Genomic DNA, 22,793 nt, shown 5'->3' with positions numbered 1-22,793 from the left:
ACATATTGTTTTGGAAGGGTTGCTCTTAAATCTTGAATTTTGAATAAATGTAACTTAACAATAAATATTGCTCTTTGTAGAAGGCTATGTGTTATAACAATTCAACTTTTTTACAAGTTGAAAAATTCATAGCATTTCGGTTAACTGAGTGTATTTTCAGAAGAACTGAAAATAAGCTAGTCTGGACAGAATGTTAATGAAGTGCTCCCACTGGAATCATTGAGAGTGTGTGACAGACATGTGTGCTGTTCATTCTCCAAGCTCCGAGAGGACTGGGATCCAGTGTTTCTTGGAGATTCTGGTATGCTTTATGCATTACTTTCTGAACAACTGATGCAGTCACAGGACATCTATGGCTAAAACCCCAGGTAAAAGGACTGTAGAGAGGAGCACCTGAGCCCAGAGTGTTTTCCTACACACACACACACACACACACACACACACGTAGACAGCTAACAAATGAGTCAATCAAATCACACATGTACATATCATGAATGGATTTTATTAAAAACAATGAAATTGACACCATCCTAGGAAATCCAGGGTATATACGGTCTGTTTCTATGGCAACCAACAAACGGGCTATGGCCCTGATTCTCCAGTATAAGGAATTTCTTACGTGTTGGGATGATTCAATGTTTCTAAGCATCCCAAAGAACCTGATGAAATCTCTTTAAAATATAAAACACATAAACTGAAAAAAAAATATATAATACATGCACACACTCTATCTAAATCTAAAACAATGATCCTTCCATTTGTTCTCCTTCATCCTTGTAGCTCTGTGTTTTAGCAGAAAATGGGAGGGCAGATTGCACATGTAGTGGAGCTTTTCCTTCTCAAAGTTCTCTTATGCTCATTATTTACTTTGGCAGAAACTCAAAGATTTTTTCTAGTGCATGAGTTAGTTCAACTGAATCATTATTTTGGTCTGGATACATTTTTGCACAGTGGGCTTCACCTAAATGTAAAAAGGTTAAGATCAGGATACCTGTAAAGTAAGTATTCTTAACCTTGGCTGCATATTAACATATTTCAAAGTTATTTATGCCCAGACCAATTCCTAGAGATTCTCATTTAATTGTCTGATATTTATTAATAATACTTCTTATTCCTTTTTTTGTAGGATTTTTTTTTTATTTCAGAGAGAGAGCGCGAGCAAGCACAAGCAAGGGGAGAGGCAGAAGGAGAAGCAGGCTCCCCACGGAGCAGGGAGTCCAACACGGGGCTCGATCCCAGGACCCTGGGATCAGGACCTGAGCCGAAGACAGATGCTTAACCGACTGAGCCACCCAGGCGCCCCCAAAAATACTTATTATTTTTTATTAATTACTAAGCGGTACAAATGAATGAAAGCTATAGAAAAATATCTAAGCTTGTCAATTTAGAGATTAATGTTTTTAATTAATCTCATTCTTTAACTCAGGAGTGTAATATGACTTAAGACCCCCAGCTATGAGTTTATTCCCTGGAAGTTACAGGCAAAAAATTATCAGCTATGGGGAATAAGAACAAAAGAATGATTTATAGTTTTGTGGAATTTTAGGATATTTAATTTTAATTAAATAAGCCATATTTAGTTCCTTTGTTTTACAGATGTAAAAAGGAAACAAAGGAGACTCAGATAGTTTCCTTGGCTTGTAAAAGCAGTTGTTGATGAAGCCTGAACTACAGCCTAGTTCATCAGCCCTCAGTGTCTTATCTGTCTTGACTTGACAGTGATCTAGAGATATGGGGGCCCCTCCGCCACAAATATTGAATACCTGACTCTTCCTTGATTGATCTGCAAGCATTGCAGGGTGGGGAGGGATCTTTGAGCTGGTAAATCACCGTGACAGCTTTGCAAATACCACATTCACATAACAAGCAGCAACATTTTGCAAGAGGAAACTTGAACATCTCATCTAATTTAGATTATTTAGATTACTATAAATGGATTATTTAGATCATTATAAAGCTCACCAGTAATTTCCAACAAGCAAAAGTTAATTGGTGGTCAATGGATCCTTGCATCCCTCCTGCATTTATTGCACTAAGAACTAAGCAGACACATCACTGGCCATCAATCATTGGACACTTAATTTGCCTTTTGCCTAGCGTCCAAATTTATTTAAACAAAACAGCTCATTTGAACAAGTAATAAGATTCCTGAAAGAAAGTAACCTCATGTCGCTTGATTAGGGAAAGCGCTTGTAAGGAAACTTTTAAGCCCAATAGTTAACCAGATGGTTCATTTTGTATCTCTTTGGATATTCATGACTGTGTCACCTTCAATGTAAAGAGCAGGCAAATCTTCACTGACATCTTTTATGACTCCAAGATCAATGGAATCACGGGGAAAGACAGTCTTGCTTCATGTCTCATTTAGGCCCCCACCAAACTCATTTGTGTCCAGAAAAATCTGAGCTACTGAAACTCAGGGCCAAAGATACCTGAACATTGTTGAATTTAAAAACTACAAGGAGAAAACAAAGTATGGGGGCCGGGGAAAGATTGAATTTTAGATCCCAGGGACTAGAAATGAGGAAGTATAAAAAGAAAGATTGCAAGGACTGATTTTTCTTTTTTTTTCTTTTTTTGCTTTGTTTTATTCTTTGAATCTTGACTTATTGAAATGGCTAAAGGAACCTCTGCAATTTAAGAAAGAAATTAGTGAAAATCCAATGACCTTGAGGCACCTGGGTGGTGCAGTCACTTAAGCGACTGACTTGGTTTCAGCTCAGGGTCTTGAGATCGCGTCCTGTCTTGAGATCAAGTCCTGTGTCCAGCTCCTTGCTAAGACTCTCTCTCCCCTTCCCCCTGCCCTCCCCCGCACCAGTTTGTGTGCGAGTGCGCACTCTCTCTCTCTTTCTCTCTCATAAATAAAAATCTCTTAAAAAATAAAAAGAAAAGAAAACCCAATGACCTCAGTACAGTTATTTCTCATGGAGAAATCTCTTCAATATGCTAAATTATAATTTCTTTGCCACACACCAAAAAATAGTATGATATATTAAAATAGCTTTTCACTTGACTGGTAGGTATATTTACAAAAGAATGTTTATATACATAATATTCTTTCTTCGTCAGCTAAAAGCATGCACTGAGAGACCCTGTTCTCTGGACCTTCAACTTCCTGTGTACATATCAGATGTTGGATACAGAATAAGCAGAGAAAATTAAACATTTCTTAACCCGAGAAGTCACAGTCAAGCTGAGATAGATTCCTAATATTGAATATTGGGAAATGCTGAACTTTCTAAATTAAGTTGCATTAGTGACACTGGATGATCAAGTGCAGACTCCTTGGTAGGGTATAAAAGCCTTTAATGATCTGGCCCCACCCATAGGTCCAACCTTTTCTCCTCCCCCTGTGATACCACCCCCATTTCGCTCACCTCTCAAGTCTAGCTCCAGGGTGGCTCCACAGCTCTATGCCTTTCCCTTCTGTCCTCATCTACATAGAAAATGCCCCTCTCCTCCTCTGATTTGCGAACTTCTGCTCATCTTTCTGCCTGAACTCAGAGATTGCTTCTTCTGAATTTTTCCTTAATCTTTCCCTATTGTCTTCCCGCTTTATTTTCAGAGCTACCCTTACATCCTTGCACATGTTCCTATTAAAGCATTCATCCCCATGATCCACAACAGTGCCTGGCTGAAACTACAATGAATAATCAGAGTTATAAGTAACAGTTTAGAAATGTGACTCATCTAAAGTCTAGCAGCTGTATCAGGAATCTAGGCATTATAAGAGTTTATAGCTCTTGGGAGGTAGAGGAAAAATATGGTAAAAGTGATCTAGAGGGCTGGATGGGGTGAAGGACAGATTACAATTTTTATGGGGAGGATGGAATGGGCATCACTGAGAAGGTCACATAAGCGGAGACTTGAAGGAGATGAGGAAGGAAGGAAGAGCATGTCGTGGACTAGCACAGTGCCAGTGTGCCTGCCTCAGAGCTCATGAGGTGAAGATAGTGAGAGTGGTGTCAGACTCGGGGGCGGGGGGACCCTGCTTGCCATTGTAAGGACAATGGCTTTCCTCTACGGGAAATGGCCATGATTGGATGGTTTTGAGCAGAGGAATGAGAGATCTGCTTTGTTCCTTAAGGATCACTGCAGCTGCTGGGTTAGAATAAGTGTAAGGGCCAGGGCAGAGGCTCAGAAACAGGGTAGGAGGCTGTTCTGATAACCCACCTGACAGCAGGTGCAGCCACAGAGGCTGATCAGGGAAGAGCTGGAGTCTGGGAAATCCTGGCTCCAAAAGATGAAAAACAGTCTTGGAAAGAGATTTGGGATTTTCCAAGCAGGTACGTCCTTGGAACATAGTCTTTTTTTTTTTTTAATTTAATTTAATTTTATTATGTTATGTTAGTCACCATTTAGTACATCATTCGTTTTTGATATAGTGATCCATGATTCATTGTTTGCATATAACACCCAGTGCTCTATGCAGTTCGTGCCCTCCTTAATACCTATCACCAGGCTAACTCATCACCCAACCCCCTTCCCTCTAAAACCCTCAGTTTGTTTCTCAGAGTCCATAGTCTCTCTTGGTTCATCTCCCCCCACCACCCGATTCCCCCCCTTCATTTTTCCCTTCCTTCTCCTAATGTCCTCCGCACTATTCCTTATGTTCCACAAATAAGTGAAACCATATGATAATTGACTTTCTCTGCTTGACTTATTTCACTGAGCATAATCTCCTCCAGTCCCATCCATGTTGATGTGAAAGTTGGGTATTCATCCTTTCTGATGTCTGAGTAATATTCCATCGTATATATGGACCACATCTTCTTTATCCATTAGTATGTTAAAGGGCATCTCGGGTCTTTCCCCAGTCTGGCTATTGCGGACATTGCTGCTATGAACATTGGGGTGCATATGGCCCTTCTTTTCACTACATCTGTGTCTTTGGGGTAAATAGCCAGTAGTGCAATTGCTGGGTCATAGGGTAGCTCTATTTGTAATTTTTTGAGGCACCTCCACACTGTTTTCCAAAGTGGCTGTACCAGATTGCATTCCCACCAACAGTGTGAGAGGGTTCCCCTTTCTCCACACCCTCCCCAACATTTGTTGTTTCTTGGCTTGTCCATTTGTGCCATTCTAACTTGTGTGAGGTGGTATCTCAATGTGGTTTTGATTTGAATTTCCCTGATGGCTAATGATGATGAACATTTTTTCATGTGTCTGTTAGCCGTTTGTATGTCTTCTTTTGAAAAGTGTCTGTTCATGTCTTCTGCCCATTTTTGACTTGATTATTTGCTTTTTGGGTGTTGAGTTTAAGAAGTTCTTTACAGATCTTGGATATAAGCCCTTTGTCTGTAGTGTCATTTGCAAATATCTTCTCCCATTCTGTGGGTTGCCTCTTTGTTTTGTTGACTGTTTCCTTTGCTGTGCAGATGTTTTTTATCTTGATGAAGGCCCCAAAGTTCATTTTTGCTTTTGTTTCACTGGCCTTTGGAGATGTATCTTGAAAGAAGTTGGTGTGGCCGATGTTGAAGGGGTTACTGCCTATGTTCTCCTCTAGGATTTTGATGGATTCCATTGAGGTGTTTTATCCATTTTGAGTTTATCTTTGTGTATGGTGTCAGAGAATGGTGGAGTTTCATTCTTCTGTATATAGCTGTCCAATTTTCCCAGCACCATTTACTGAAGGGATGGTCTCTTTTCCATTGCATATTTTTTCCTGCTTTTTCAAAGATTATTTGACTCATTCTATGAGGTAAGCATTACCTCAATCCCCAAACCAGGCAAAGACCCCATCAAAAAGGAGAATTTCAGACCAATATCCCTGATGGATATGGATTCCAAAATTCTCAACAAAATCCTAGCTAATAGGATCCAACAATACATTAAAAGGGTCATCCACCATGACCAAGTGGGATTTATCCCAGGGATGCAAGGGTGGTTCAACATTTGCAAATCAATCAATGTGATAGAACATATTAATAAGAGGCGAGAGAAGAACCATATGGTCCTCTCAATTGATGCAGAAAAAGCATTTGACAAAATACAGCATCCTTTCCTGATTAAAACTCTTCAGAGTATAGGGATAGAGGGAACATTCCTCAAGTTCATAAAATCCATCTATGATAAACCCACAGCGCATATCATCCTCAATGGGAAAAAACTGAGAGCCTTTCCCTTAAGATCAGGAACATGACAAGGATGCCCACTCTCGCTACTGTGGTTCAACATAGTACTAGAAGTCCTAGCAACAGCAATCAGACAACAAAAAGAAATAAAAGGTTTTCAAATTGGCAAAGAAGAAGTCAAACTCTCTCTCTTCGCAGATGACATGATACTTTAGTGGAAAATCCAAAAGACTCCACCCCCAAATTACTAGAACTCATACAGCAATTCAGTAATGTGGCAGGATACAAAATCAATGCACAGAAATCAGTTGCTTTCTTATACACTAACAATACAACTGTAGAAAGAGAAATTAGAGAATTGATTCCATTTACAATAGCACCAAAAACCATAAGATACCTCGGAATAAACCCAACCAAAGAGGTAAAGGATCTATACTCTAGGAACTACAGAACACTCATGAAAGAAATTGAAGAAGATATAAAAAGATGGAAAAGCATTCCATGCTCACGGATTGGAAGAATAAACATTGTTAAAATGTCTATACCTTCAATGCCATCCCGATCAAAATTCCAATGATATTCTTCAAAGTGCTGGAACAAACAATCCTAAAATTTGTATGGAATCAGAAAAGACCCTGAATCGCCAAGGAAATGCTGAAAAAGAAAAACAAAGCTGGGGGCATCACTTTGCCTGAATTCAAGCTATATTACAAAGCAGTGATCACCAAGACAGCATGGTACTGGCACAAAAACAGCCATATAGACCAATGGAATAGAATAGAGAGCCCGGATATGGACCCTCAACACTACGGTCAAATAATCTTGGAACATAGTCTTGAGAAAGTCGCCAGCTCTAACTTAGACAACATATTTGGAAACTGATGTGTGGCAAGTATATTAAGAACACTAAAGCATCTCTGTTTTCCTGTCAATGTCCTTCTCTGTAATTATCTTTTTACATTTACATTTGTACAATTTGACAGGGATATGCAATCAAACTACAGTAATGCAGTGTTTTGTTTTATTTTTTTTTTAAAGGCTATATGCATGGGCACACAGGGATTAATTAATATGGAGCATGGTGACCTAGGCTCACACTTCTCAACTCCCAAATGTAGTCTTTTTGTCCCCAGGCATTTGTCCCCAGGCAAAACTTTACCTCTCCTCCTGCACTTCGGCCTTCCCAAGAAGGATCGGCTGGTATCTCCATGTGTTTCTTGTAACTTGGGTCCTGGCATGGATGGTTGTACTTGTTAAACATTAGACATGCAAACGTTGCCTATCTATCATACACAGGGTGAAACAAGGGAGGCATTGGCCATGGTTGTACATATGTCATTAATGGTGATCTCAGATCCCCACACTCATTATAAAACCAAGATTCTAAAAATCCATAAAAGAATATGCATGCTTAGCAATAGAAAGGAGTAACCTATCCATACACACAACGACATAGATGAGTCTCAAATGCATTATGTTAAGTGAAAGAAGGCAAATTTAAAAGTCTACACGCTGCCTGATTCCATTTAGAACATTCTGGAAAAGGCAACACTATGGGGACAGAAAACTGTATTAAATTCTACCTCAACTTTAAAACTTTTTTAAAGAATATGCATGGGACTAGTCTCAGGTCTAAACCAAATTTAAATTTGAAACTTACTTGTAAATGTCTAAAGTGATTTCTGTTGTTCAAGGAAGATATAAATTTAAAAAATACAAAGTCTAGGGGCACCTGGGTGGCTCAGTGGGTTAAGCATCTGCCTTCAGCTCAGGTCATGATCCCAGGGTCCTGGGATTGAGCCCCACATTGGGGTCCCTGCTCAGCGGGGAGTCTGCTTCTCCCTCTGCCCCCCCATGCTCGCTCTCTCTTTCTCTCTCACTCTCTCTCTCAAATAAGTAAATAAAATTTTTTAAAAATACAAAATACAAAGTCTATAGGATGGGATTTCCAGTTCACTAGAAGATGACCAGATCACTGGCCTGGAAGACTCCGCAAGACTACTACTGATTTGGTTTTTCCCTTGTCAAAGATGCCCCCCCAAAGTCCCAACTCATCTAAGAGGGCTGCCAGGGGTATTAAAAAGCAAATTTAAAATCCCCTTGTGTGATTTTCGTACAACTGCTAATTTGCTTTGGCAATGGCACAGGATCCCTGGGCTTTTTGGCCTGTGAGTAACTAATGTATTTGCAAGAGATTCTAAAGTCATAAGACTTGGACTGTCATTTGCTACAACCCCAAGACAGTGGCACATAATAGAAGTGTAAGGTAGTATGCGTGTCTCAGGGAAAGCCAGTCTAGATGAAATGACAGGACATCACATAACAAATAGTACATGAAAATTAGCTGCTGACGGGACTTTGCAGGTAGGAGATCAATGAGGGGTTGAATATTGTAGGCTTCGGGAGGAGCTAGGAACTGAGCTAAATCTGGAAGTTTGTGCAGAGACCATACAAGAGGACATTTCTGGCAGCAGGAATAACCAGTGTTCTAAAGACAATCAAAAGGAAGGAAGGTAGGAAATGACCTGGCACCAAAATTGCCTTTCCTCTCAGAAGTAGGGTAGTGTCTTTTCAGCTACAGGGTAAATCTGGTTTTAAAGGGTCTGGCACACCCTGAAACCTACGCTTGGCTTGCTTACATTCAAGAAGGTTCAGCTGCCAAACCTAACTCCAGCTAAGATCACACCCACCACAGAGCTCACATATCTGGGGATCACCATAGAGTTGGTTGACAAGGTATGACTGACACCCATTATTACAAGGCACCAGATAAGATGTTTTGGATTGAACAGGGGGAAGAAGTCTCAAAAACGTATTTGCTGAGTACATAATGTATAAATGACGTTATATGAGGTGTCCTGGAGTAAGTGGCATTTCCTCAGTTCTCTGGGGCTCTCCAAACACAAATGGCAATTTTCAGAGTAGAAATACAGTTCAGGTCAAGATAAAGAAAACTGAAAGATGTTCAAACTACTTTCTATCCTTTAGTGCAAGAGGAGCTTTCATATTTAACTTGCGTGTGCTCTCAGATGAAAGATTACTTTTTATTTTTTTTAATGGAAGGTTTGAAATTTGCGGTTACTGACTCACTCATGTTCAAGACTGTTCTGAGTTCTATGTCCTAAAGCAAAAGGTATATTTATGAAGAAGAAGGAGGGGGAAGAGAAGGAGAAGAAGAAGACGATGACTTGGCAAGTTAGAAAAAAAAAATAAGGATCAAAGAGAAAAGTCTAATCCTTCAAAATGTCACTTTTAGTTATTTTCTGTAAGACTCCACCCAGAATCATGGAGTGTGGGTTTGTTAAAAACAAAACAAAACAAAAAAACAAGCTAACATGTGCTGGTTTGTTGGTCAAGGGCATGGCGTAAATGTGAACTAGAACATTGGTTCATCAGATGACACTATCAGCTCCAGGAAGACTTTATTGTGGCATCAGCAGGGATGGGCTGAATCCTGGCCCTGTCCCTAGTTCACCGTGTGACCACAGATGGATTACCTCTCTGCACATCAATGTCCTATACCTAGAGCTGAGGATAAGAATGCTTGCCTCCAGAGCTGTCATTACAAGGAAATGAAAATATGTGGAGCTGTCCAGCTGAGCGCCTGGCACATAATCAGTACCAGTAAATCAAAGCTGTCTCCATGACAGTGTGAACATTTAATTTAGGAAAAGAAGGTAAGGATGAAATTATGCAATTAATACAGACCCTTTAACCTAATCTGATGACATGTGGAATTGATGAACAGACCACTCATCCAGGAAGAGACATCTCTGAGCAAGTAAGCCAGGGTTTGGAGGTCAGACAAGTTTAAATGCTGACCTGATCCATTGTCTGTGAGACACTGGGCAAGCCACTGAAACTCCTTACATCTGGGTTCCTCCTCTGTAAAATGGGGCTGATATGGGGATGTTGTGAGGATTACATAGGAGAAAGAACAGAAACTACTTAGGATAGGGCGGAAGCTAGCTAAGCCCTGGTTTATGGAAGGTGTTATTCATTAACTATGTGGAACTATGCAGGGAGCATAAATGTTCATTTCTGGGCAAATTTACCTTTTTACAAGTCTGATAAATTGGCAAAAGATCAAGGTGCGTATTCTTGGCCTTCTGGTGGAACAATTTTATCAGCTCTGCAATATAACCTCTGAAAGCTTTTCCAGATCACTGTAGGCTAGCCAGTAAGTCCTGGATTGATTGTCATCTTTGCAGAGAGTTGCTGCCGGGTGAACAGGAGATGTAATGTACCAGAAATAAAGTAAGCGACCCCCCCCTTCCTTTTCATCAGAAGGCAAGATTGATGGGCATAAAATTAGTGATATGTGGGTAAAAGAAGCTAAGAATCCTCCCTCGTGTAACTGACAGGGAAAGGTGCTGATTGTAGATATGGATCTTACATATCCATAAAGCCATAAAAAGGCATATTCAGTCAACTTAGTTCTCTAAACTGAGAGGAAAACTCAGGCCCAGCATGCAGACTAAGTGAAGAATATGCAAATTATATAGCATTTGTCAAATCTACCCTTAATTATCCTAGGGGAAAAATATCAAGGCTACTTCTAAAAGAAAAAAGAGAATAATTGTGATTTTCATCAGTTACACAAAATGATCCAGGTATATTTCATTTGGAACGAAAGTAGACATAGATGGTTTCACACATTTTAGAGCTTTTTAAAACTGTATTCTTAGAGTGAGGTTCTAGAGAGGGTTGGGTACATGGCACAATTCTTTTCCACTGGCTATATCTAATTATTCCTATGAATTTTCTTCTGGAAGGAACCCAAACATGGAAATTATGTATTTATTTTTTTATGTTTCTTTAAATTTAAATTCAATTAATTAACATATAATGTATTATTGGTTTCAGAGGTAGAGGTCAGTGATTCATCAGTTTTGTATAATGCCCAGTGCTCATTACATCATGTGCCCTTCTTAATGTCCATCATACAATTACCCCATCCCCCCACCTCCCTCCCCTCCAGCAGCCCTCAGTTTGTTTCCTCTTATGGTTTGTCTCCCTCTCTTGTTTCATCTTGTTTTATTTTTTCAGAAATTATTTAAAAGACAGAATAAGAGACAACCCTGGAAGGAAAAAAAAAATTAGAGTAAGTTTGCGGTTTCACATTTAGTCAGGACCACTTTCTAAAGTTTTTTAAACCAAGAAGTGGCTGCATTTTAGAACACAGTAATCATTGCTGTAGGTTTTGAAATAGCTTTTACCGTTTTTAAATTTTTTAAAAAAGATTTTATTTTGTAAGTAATCTCTACATCCAACATGGGGTTCGAACTCACAACCTCAAGATCAAGAGCCATGCTCTACCAACTGAGCCATCCAGGCTCCCCTAGCTTTTACAGATTTTATTTTATTTTTTAAAGATTTTATTTATTTATTTGAGAGAGAGAATGAGATAGAGAGAGAGAGAGCATGAGAGGGGGGAGGTTCAGGAGGAGAAGCAGACCCCCCCACTGAGCAGGGAGCCCGATGCGGGACTCGATCCCAGGACTCCAGGATCATGACCTGAGCTGAAGGCAGTCCCTCAACCAACTGAGCCACCCAGGCACCCGCTTTTACAGATTTTAATACAAAAGATGATTAAAACATGGACATGTAGGATTTTAAAATAACGTAGTAAAAGAGGTGCTCATCCTTGAATTTGCACCAATTCTACACTAAACCATTAGAGTTTCTCAAGACTGGAGATCTGTGTTCCTTAGTTTCCTTTCTAAGGAGAAGCCCACACCCTTGTACCTGAGAAAGGAGACTCTTCAGCCAAATTTTGCTAAACTACTCCTAATTTCTGAGCCCTTTCCTAAGAGGATACCCACTTTTTCATGCGGTGCCTGGGTGGCTTAGTTGGTTAAGCATCTGACTCTTGGTTTCAGCTCAGGCCATGATCTCAGGGTTGTGAGATTCAGCCCCGCATCAGGCTCCCCGCTCAGCACAGAGTCTGCTTGAAGATTCTCTCCCTCTGCCCCTTCCTCCGCTCATGCGCACATGCTCTTCCTCTCTCTTTCTTTCTCTCTCTCTGGGATAAATAAATAAATCTTAAAAAAAAAAAGAAAAAAAGAGGATACCCACTTTTTCTTTCCCGTTCTTTCTCTATCTCACAGTCCTTCTCTTCCTCCATTAGCTTTTACCTGAAAAGCTCTGTTGTCTCTATGGCACTGAACAACTGCCGTAAAATTACCCGCCAGACTTTTCAGGAAATAGGTTGAATCCATTTTGGAGTTAATTTGGAGAGTTCCACAGACTCCGAGGGAAAGAAAAGCATGAACACAATTTTAATTTCCACTCTGCTGATTACAGATCCCAAATGTAAAAACAAAATGAACTCATGCTGGAAGAAATACTAGACTTTAAACAGTTTATACTGTTTCCAACAGGTTTAGATTGGCCAAGGTGTCAGTTCTAGCCAACATTGTACATTTTCAAAGAGAATGATTTGTAAATGTAATTCCAGCTGACTCTAGGTGCTTTTGGAGTTTTTAAGGTGATTTCATGCAAATTATAATTAATAATAATAAAGATTGTAAAAGTGATTTGTATCATTGTGAATTAAACACCACACCAAGAATGAGAAATTAAAAGAACAATTTGGTATTTTTGTGATCAATATGAGTTAAATGACAGATATATAAGCTATCACCACTTATCTAATTATATACATATATAGATTGTACTCATGCAGATGACTTATGGTCTCTGGCCTTAAAAGATAATGGCAGCATTTTCTCTAAATGCTGTGCACACTGCCAGTCCCCACCAGTTCTTGCTTGGACTTTGTGGCATTGTTAACTTCCTACTCCTCCATAGAACATCATAGAACATAGACTGATCCCTCTACAAAACTCTAAAATTGCTATAAATGCCTATTTGCTGCTTGCTTTTTATATTTCTTCATCACTGATTAAATGAACTAATACCTGTAAATTGCTCAAAATGGGGTCGGACACAGAACAAAAATTCAATAAATCTTTCAACTTACTATTATCATCATTGTTACTAATGAGACACATTTGCCCCCCTCACTTAAGTTTGTATGGAAGTATGATGTTTTTTAATTTGGATTATGCTATAGTTAGGGCTTGAGTTTTCATGTCTTTGCCTCCTTTAATATTTTACTTAATTTCCATTAAAAGAAACTTGAAAAGAAAACATATCAAAGAAAATAAACTTCCATTATTATTTTATGCATTCAGTCTTGCTGGTTGGAAATTATGGAAAAATATTATGACTTAATGGTTTAATTCTGTATAAAATATAAGTGCCTTTATGTGTATAAACATTCATTTTATATTAGCAGTGCATAGTAAAAAGTCTAGAAAAGGAATAGATACTAGCTTCTTAACAGTAGTTATCTCCAGGGTTGGGATTAGAGTAGACCTATCTTTATTTTTTAAACAATATAGTTCCATAAAAATTTTAATGTTTCAGTAGTGTATACTTTCTTATAATCATAAAAACAATATAAAATTTTTTAAATACTTGATTCTCTTTCCAATTATATTGTTAAATACAATCCACATTCCCTTTAGATACCAACACTACTGTGTGTGTGTTTGTGTGTGTGTGTGTGTATGTGTGTGTATATATGTACAAATAGTACAGAACCCAAATCCCATGTAATAATGGTGCAGAGATTACTGGGAAGAATTACAAGTGTTTTCCATCTTGTTTAGAGCCCTTTATACCACTCTAACCCTGTTGTCCATTAAGGCTTGCTCCCCTTCCTCTTTCCTGAGACTCCCACCTACCCTGGCCTATAACACTTGGTCTCATCATTTGGGCCCAGATCCTGCCTCTATCTCAATGGACTTTGTGTTTGGAAGTGGACTCTGATGTTGGACCGTAGATGTTTCTCCATGAACTTGACTCACTCCTTCAGCTGTCAGACTTCTATGGGAACCCTATCCCTTGCTCCACCCTCATCATTGGAACTAGATTCCTGAACTAATTCATTCTTCAGGGGGCAGATTTTCTGGAAGTGTGGTTAAATTCTTGGGGAAAAAGAGGAATCGAAAAACAATAACCTGTGGCTCTTGTACTTTATGTAAATCCCCAAAGCCTAGAGAATGCCTGGCTTTAACTGGAAACATTACCTCTTGACCAAAGCATAGCCAACTCATGGTGATGTGATTTAGGGGATAGAAATTAAATCATATGAAGATGGAAGAATAGGCAGTCATTGCCCAGTGTTGCTCTTGGACATCCAGATTGTCTACAAATGGCATCAACAAGAATGAAAGATTTTTAAAAAGAGACAATTAGGAGGAGTGAGGTCCACCTCAGTGGGTTAAACCCAGTGAAGGGGTGGGTCATGGATCGTACCCCAAAGCAGCAAGGGGCCCTCCAAAAATGGTCACGTCTGCTTCACTATGGGAAATTTGCCTCCAAGACCACCACCCAGACAGAAGGAAAGTTTGCTGGCAAACTGGGCTCCCTTCTGAAATCCACCTCACAGTAGATACAGTGCTGAGCAAGGGGCAAACACATAATCAAGAAAAGTCTTATCACTCAGCACCTTGGCAAAATTCAAAGGTCAGGTCATAAATTATCAGTAAGTAGTTGTGATGAGGAAATCTTTTGCATCACTTTTCTAAACCTTTTCTAGGTCACAAACCTAGAATCTGATACCTGTTGTCATTCTTCCCGGGGAAATGTGTACATGAACACACAAGTTTGCATTCAGTTTCAGAGACTTCAAAGACACCCCTCCACCCTCTGCTGCTTGTAAACTCAGGGAATTCTTTTGAAATAGAAGCTAAATCCCATTCTGCAAAGTTAAAGCCTAGTGGGAAAATATCCTTTCACATTGACCATATAAAAGCAAGGAATTGTTAATACAGAATTTAAAAATAATCAGGAGGGAAATGATGACCTTTAATACTGCCTTATCAGATGGCAGGGTGAAGGTCCTTAGAAATAACTCATATCAATTGCAAATGATGTGTGAGCCACCCTCCCGCCCCCCAAAAAGAAGAAATAGCTCACATCTCTTAGTTCTAGCTTTCGAAGCTCCTAGCCAATAGAAATAATAATGATGGTCAAAGTAAAAATTGTAACTGTATACCTACCACATTCCAGGCATCAGGCACAAACTTTGTTTACTTAACAAGTAGTTACTGAGAATTTTAGGTGCCATATTTTTAAGAGGTGGCGGAGGTTGAGACAGAGGGAGAGAGACACTTAAGACACTTAAGCAGGCTGTACACCCCAGCGTGGACACTGACATAGGGCTTGACCTCAGAGATCATGACCTAAGCAAACCAAAGGTCTGAGGCTCAACTGATTGAGCCACCCAGGTGCCCATTAGTGGCCATTTTAAATAAGTTACTACATAAAGTTTGGAAGAAAGCTTGACATTTAGCAAGTACTCTAGATAAGTCAGCTATTACTATTACAGTCAGGATGTACAACAGTGCCAGTGGGTTTATATAAAAAGCCCCCCCCAAGACTCCTGATACCACCCCTCCCTGAAAAGCCTATGATCCGCCCCAGAGATCCACATGAGAGCCTAATATTCCCTTTACAGCTTATATTTTGGTTAAGGCTGCCAAAAAGTACATTTAGCATAAGCATCAAAAACACTGCTGAAACCTGGGATTGAACCAGGGACCTTTAGATCTTCAGTCTAACGCTCTCCCAACTGAGCTATTTCAGCTTGTTCTGGCAGCTCTTCCTGTATAACTATAAGGGAATAATATCTGTTTTACAACAGTAAAAAAAAAAATGTCAATATCCAGGTTCAGCTGGAGTTAGACATTTAACAAATAGCACAGAGGTGATGAAGCAAGGTCCCTGTTTCTACGCTTGAAGTAATAAATAATTTCACTTTTCTCCGTTATGTTCCTAACTGCCCTGCAATCTGTGTTTCCCATTTAAAAATATATCATGAGCTCTTCTCGTGTCAAAAAGCAAAAAACAAGAACAAAAACAAAAACAAAACGTCTTTAGTTGGCATTTCCATCTAATATATGATTAATTTCTAGAAAAATGGCAGCATGGTCCACTTAAGTATTTAATGAAGTATCAACCTCCATAAAAGCCATGTTCCCATAGACACGTAGATATAGCCAGGATTAGAAACCAGCTGAAGACGACAGCTCTGAGGAGACCATGAAGGGGAGATGGCAGACACAAACCAAGGGAATAGGATGGATGAAGTAAACTGATGGATGAAGTGGTAGCAGAGTAATGGGCTTCCAAGGAGGCCCATGTCCTAACCAAGCCCAAGAAAACACAGTACGTTGGGGTAGCTGGCACTGCTGGTAGAGAAGTTCTTTGGGGTGTCAGAAACCAGAGCTCGTCTGCGGTCAGCAAGTGGGGCCTGCTGAGCAGGAGGCTGGCCACTAGGGTGCCCACAAAATTCCCTGGAGTGTAAGCCCTGGTGGGTCTTCTGCAAGCCCCTGGCAGCTGTGCTTTTCTCCTCCCCCCCCCCCAGGTTTTTATTTAAATTCCAGTTAGTTAACGTTCAGTGTAATATCAATTTCAGGTATAGAATTTAGTGATTCATCACTTACATACAAGTGCCCTCCTTAATCCCCAACACCTATTCAACCCACCCCCCCACCTCCTCTTCAGTAGCCATCAGTTTGTTCTCTATAGTTAAGAGTCTGTTTCTTGGCTTGCCTCTCTTTTTTCCCCACTATGTTCATTTGTTCTGTTTCTTAAATTCTACATATGAGTGAAATCATATGGTATTTGTCTTTCTCTGACTGACTTATTTCACTTAGCATAATACCCTCTAATTCCATCTACGTCATTGCAAATGGCAAGATTTCATTCTCTTTTGTCACTGAGTAATATTCCATTGTATATTGACATACCCTCTCTTCTTTATCCATTTATCTGCCCATGGACATTTGGGCTCATTCTATAATTTAGCTATTGTTGATAAGGCTGCTATAACTATCGGGGCACATGTGTCCCTTCAAATTAGTATTTTTGTATGGTTTGGGTAAATACTTAGTAGTGTGCTTGCTAAATCATAGGGTAGTTCTATTTAGTTTTTGAGGAACGCTATACTGTTCTTCAGAGTGGCTGCACCAGTTTGCATTCCCACCAACAGGGCAAGAGGATTCTCCTTTCTCCACTTCTTCACCGACACCTGCTGTTTTCTGTGTTGTTATTTCAGCCATTCTGACAGGTGTGAGGTGATATCTCATTGTAGTTTTGATTTATATTTCCCTGATGATGAGGGTTGTTGAGCATCTTTTCATGTGTCTGTCAGCCATCTGTATGTCTTCTTTGGAAAAATGTCTGTTCATGTCTTCTGCCATTTTTTAAACTGGATTATTTTGGTTTTGCTGTGCTTTTCAATGAAAGAGAAACCCCTTCCCCTACCATACTTGTGGTGTCTCTCCAGTGCTCTCTATTAGCAAAGCCTAAAATTATGCCACCTGGCAAAGGAGATAGTGTTTTAGGGGAGCTACAGTATGTCCAAGCAGGACAAAGAAGAGTGGGAAACAATATATTGATTGATACCGGTAGAGTGTATTGATCCTGCTTTTGTAAACAAGATGGTATATGTGCATATATGTGTACATAGATAATATAATGATATTTGTTCACACTTATTATGTATTTACTCTGCATGCCAGGAGCAACTCTAGGTATTTTGCATGTATTAACTCATTTGCTTTTTATAACAACCCTCAACTGCAGAAATTATTAATATCACTATTCTATGAATGAAGAAGCTAATACACCACGCTATTAAATAACTTGCCCCAAGTCACATGGCTAGTAAAAGGCAGAACAAGAATCATTATGGCTTCATAAGCATAGGAAAAAGAAACAAGAAAAAAATATATATCTATTAAAAAGCTAACTGGATGTACAATATTAGAATGTATAATATTGGAATGTATAATATTAGAAATTCTGATACCTTAAATGCTTTATTTTATGCTTCCAGTGAATTCTACAGTTTGAAGCTAAGTTATCTTTGATGAGTTCAAGTCTCAGATTCTTTTACCCTAAATAATTTAAAAACCTATAAACTCAATAAATAGGGAAGGTAGGGTTGTAGCTAAATTCCACTATTGGTTTAAAATAGTTTCTATGTGATTTGAAATAGGAGACTGAATCTAACATCATTTTTCTTAGATACTTAGGTAGAATCAGTGTAGTAAGAATCTGGGGACTTGTCTCCCTGGCCCTCAGTTTCCTCATCTATAAAATGGAGATGACACCTGTCATGGGCTGAATTGTCCATGCCCCCAAAATTCAGATGTTGAAATCTTAACTCCCAGTACCTCGACATGTTACTCTATTTAGAGAGGACAGCTAAAGACATGACTAAGTTAAAATGAAGCTGACAAAGTGGGACCCCAATCCCCTCTGACTGGTGTCCTTATAAGAAGGGACTCCAGGGTGCTCCTGCAAGAAGGACCAGTGACAAAGTGACTAGAGCACAGCCATTGGCAAGCCAAGGAGAGAGGCCCTCAGAGGGAGCCAACCCCACCTGCACCTTGATCTAGGACTTCCAGCTTCCAGAACTGTGAGAAAATCCATTTCTGTCACGTAAGAGATCCATCCTATGCTATTTCATTATGGTAGCCCCAGTAAACTAATACAGTACCCAATGCAGAGTAAAGAAGGAGATTAAGCCAGGTCATATATATCAAGAGTACAAGATAAGTATCCAGTGATAGTGGTATTGGGAGTAATAAAAGATGTGAAGCCAAAGACAAAATTCTAATTTTTTTTCAGATTTTATTTTTAATTTCAAGGATTGACTCTCTATTAATCCCTTTGTTTTGTCCAGTATATTTTTATAGAAGAAAAGAAGCACACTTCTGTCCCAAATGGCAAACCTCCTGATTAATATTCAGGTACTTTGGGGATATGAAACATTTTCCAAAGTGCCCAAGTCTTTTGTCCAAAACTAGGGGTCTGATAATCAGAGATAATCACTGTAGTTACCATTTCTTTCTACAACAGTTTGGTAGAAAAATATATTTTTTAATAATAGAACCTTGCTTCAGCTCCTGGTGAGGCCTAGGATCATTTCTAAATGTTTCTTTGGAATATAAAACTAAAGCATTCTACGTCAGGATACCTTCAAGCTATGGATACCAGACATTAGAGTTCGAGAGGCCTGAATTTTTGAATGAAAAATAAAATGACAAACATTTTTTAACAAACCTTTCAATGTTGTGGGAAAACAGTTTTTACCAAAATGAAACTCCAAAAAAAAAAAGTCAGAATGAAGGACTAAGGGTCTTTAAAACAAACCTTCTCCTCAAGTCTATGACATTTCTCTTGAACAGTTTTGCTCGGACTGTTTCCCAGAAGCGGTTTTCCTCAGGATAAGTCACAGTGGTGTTACACTTTTAACAACCATAATGTTTGGGATTTCTTTTCCAAATTGACTTTCTTTACAAATGTATCCAGAGAGGCTTTCTCTCCCTATGTGGTTGGCCATTCCACTTATTCCAAAGCAAGTGAAACATTGGCTCTAGGAGGCAAAGACCCGAGACTCTAATTTATTAATTATGACACACCCTCAGCCGAGGGAATTAATTCATGGCATATCAAGTATTAGAAATTCTGACGGTCACGTATTAATAGGTACTCTTCACAAAGCTTCCTTCCATCTGCTTCTTATTCCTGTTTGTGTTCTTCCAGTGCATCAGTCCATAGTGGGATCCCCTGGGAGACCTGGCCAGGTTGCTCCAGGCTAGTCCAGGCAGCGGTGCGGGTATAAGCTGAGACCTACAGGGCAGGCCCTGCCTGCTGTGGTCTTGAGCCTTGCTCGATGGGACTGCTCACACTGGGGACACAGGCGCCATGGCCCCATTTGCTTCCCTGCCTGGGCGCTGCCTCATAAACCTGCAGTCTCCCGGATTCTCCTGCCCCCAGCTCCAAGAGCAGAACAGTGGGATGGACCAGAATTGTCTGGGCGTCAAAGTTTGAACCACGTGACCATTCCACCACCTGAGCAGGAATCTGATTCAAGGCCCATATATCCTTCACACTAGGAGATTCCAGATTTCCCCCAGAATATAATTTACTCCTAGAAAGCAGATGAAGTACCTTTTAGAAGCATGTTTACTATTATGGGTGTCTCTACTCATTGTGGATTGTCCATACTAAATGCAGGTTTGGTTGTGGTGAACATGACCTAGTTAATGGCCTTGATGTCATGTCTTTCACACAGTGGAACAAAGTGTCCCTTGGCCTCTGATTATATTCTTACCTCCAATTGGCCATATTGAGATCTTACAGTCAAACAAATCTTACAGTCAAACTAAGTTTTCTAGTTCTGAACTCCGCCATTCAGATCCCGGTCAGCCAGGTCTGACTTCTAGGACTCCATGGGTCATTAGCCATGGGTGGGACAGAAGTGACCATGGGGCTGAGGGGGTGGTTCTTTCAGGGAGTGACCCTCAGGACTCAGGATGGTTCCCCGGCACCTGAGAGACTTGTAGCTTCTACCAAAAGCCTTCATCCCCCTGCAGTGTTTCTCCCAGTATGTTTCTCTGTGGCTGCTGACTCACCATTGACAGGCTGTGTATTTTAAGCGAACTTCTCATTAGAGGTGCTAGATTTACACCATTGCATTTACAGTTGATGGAGCTAGACGTTCTTTCATGGCACAAAACAGAGCATCTCTCATGCTCTAAATCTCATTAGAATGAGTCTCTAACAGGCTCCATAGGACCCTGGTTTCTAATATACCAAGTCAAGTGTTAAAGAATTCCAAAAAAAGGAACTAGAAACTATGGTTTAAATACCAGCCTAAGTTAAAAATTGCTTCCACCTAGGGAGTTTTAATTGGCCATGATACTATTTTGAAGTTTATAAAAGTTTTAAAACAAAATAACAAGGAACTTCATCTGATTACAAGAAAAGGCTGTCCATCACGATTTTGCCATGTTAGGTGCCAGAGTGATTGGTTAGAACAACTGTGAAGTGCCTTGAGAATGATCTTCTAAAGTATGGCTTCCCCTCCCCCCACCCCCACTGTAGACTTTCTTACCTAAACTTTGTGAGACTTTTAGTTACCCCTAACTTGTACGATACAGCTGACCACAGGAGCCAGGTTATTTCATAAGCCTCAAAAAAACATAGCAATCCCTTTCCCACTTTTTTTTAAGATTTTATTTATTTAATTTCTCTTTCTATAGTTGCATTGGTAGTGTATAAGAAAGCAACTGATTGCTGTGCATTGATTTTGTGTCCTGCCACATTACTGAATTGCTGTATGAGTTCTAGTAATTTGGGGGTGGAGTCTTTTGGGTTTTCCACATAAAGTATCATGTCATCTGTGAAGAGAGAGAGTTTGACTTCTTCTTTGCCAATTTGAGTACCTTTTATTTCTTTTTGTTGTCTTATTGCTGTTGCTAAGATGTCTAGTACTATGTTGAACAATAGTGGCCAGAGTGGGCATCCTTGACGTGTTCCTGATCTTAAGGGAAAGGCTCTCAGCTTTTCCCCATTGAGGATGATATTCGCTCTGGGTTTTGCATAGATGGCTTTTATGAACTTGAGAAATGTTCCCTCTATCTCTGTACTCCGAAGAGTTTTAATCAGGAAAGGATGCTGTATTTTGTCAAATATATTTGAGAGAAAGAGAGAGAGCATGAGCAAGGGGGGAGAAGGGGAAGCAGGCTCCCCACTGAGCAGGGAGCCCCATGAGATGACATGGGGCTCCATCCCAGGACCCTGGGATCATGACCTGAACCCGAGGCAGACATTAAAGTCATTGAGCCATACAGGTGCCCCCACTTCCCACTTTTCTGCCAAGATCTAGAACCTTCAATTTGATCCTTGGTTAACTGTCAGGTGACCTTTGCCCCCTAGAAAGCAATATTTAAGGAAATGACATCCCCAAACTCACACTAGTGAATTTGATTATGAAAATTAATCCTTGGGAAGCCAAGGGAGGAACAAAACTGTAAGTAATGGTTGACTAAGTCTGAACACAAGGTTTCTATGTCTCAGGGCCCTCCCTCGCTAGCAAAATTCTCATTTTCCAAAGTAGGTCTTCAGACAGTTTCGGATGTGCCCCTTGACATTTCTTTAACATTTGAAATAACAAACTGCTTCCTAGGCCCTCCCTTTTTTTCTTAACCCCACAACCCATTAAAATATACAACGACATGTAGCTTTTCAGGGGCTAGCTCACAAGACAGACATGTGATCACTCTTCAAAGACACATTGAGAATCATCATTTTCTATCCTGTGATTATATCTTATTTTCTTCTTCTACATTCTTTTCTTCAACAGAATTCTCTTATATTCTGAGGAAAACCTCTTCTACTCTCATTTAAAGCCACACTCAAAAGCAATCTACCATCCACAAGACTTTCATGTGCAAGAGGAAAAACCATCTCCAGTGGAAAAGATCCTTGTGTTCAGCCCCTGAGAGACTCCTAGAACCACATCATGGCTTCCACAGTCCCAAATCCTCATGGCTAATATAAGGAAAACTCTGTGTGGGCCGGTGACCAGGGTTGTCCCCTTCCCTCTTGGTGCCTGCTCCTTCTCTAGGAGACTTTCAGGTGCCCCTCTGCATCTACTCTCACCTGCCCTACTTGAGCTCTTGACTGTGGAATCCAACATTTCTTTCTCTGATCTTCACCCCCCTACCCAGCTCAAAAGTAGCTACTAAGGCTGGGACCTTACATGATGGTGATAAACTATCAAAATTATTTGGTGGTGCTACACCTAGGTAAGTTGCCTCAAAGCAGTAAATCTCAGCCAAGGGA

At 39.9% G+C, this 22,793-nt stretch overlaps 1 non-coding gene across 1 annotated transcript; it reads right to left on the bottom strand.

The window, feature by feature from the left end:
* Positions 1–15,662: 15,662 nt before the first annotated feature.
* Positions 15,663–15,735, bottom strand: TRNAF-GAA (transfer RNA phenylalanine (anticodon GAA)). The gene has a single exon. It is a non-coding gene; the product is annotated as a tRNA-Phe (tRNA).
* Between the last annotated feature and the right edge of the window lie 7,058 nt (positions 15,736–22,793).

Source organism: Callorhinus ursinus, unplaced genomic scaffold (genome assembly GCF_003265705.2).
Source record: "Callorhinus ursinus isolate GAN/ISIS: 27379988/994484 unplaced genomic scaffold, GSC_fseal_2.0 scaffold2, whole genome shotgun sequence".
In the NCBI taxonomy this organism is placed as follows: domain Eukaryota; kingdom Metazoa; phylum Chordata; class Mammalia; order Carnivora; family Otariidae; genus Callorhinus; species Callorhinus ursinus.
The sequence above is the reverse complement of the archived record's forward strand: the minus strand, read 5'-3'. Positions and strand labels throughout refer to the sequence as shown.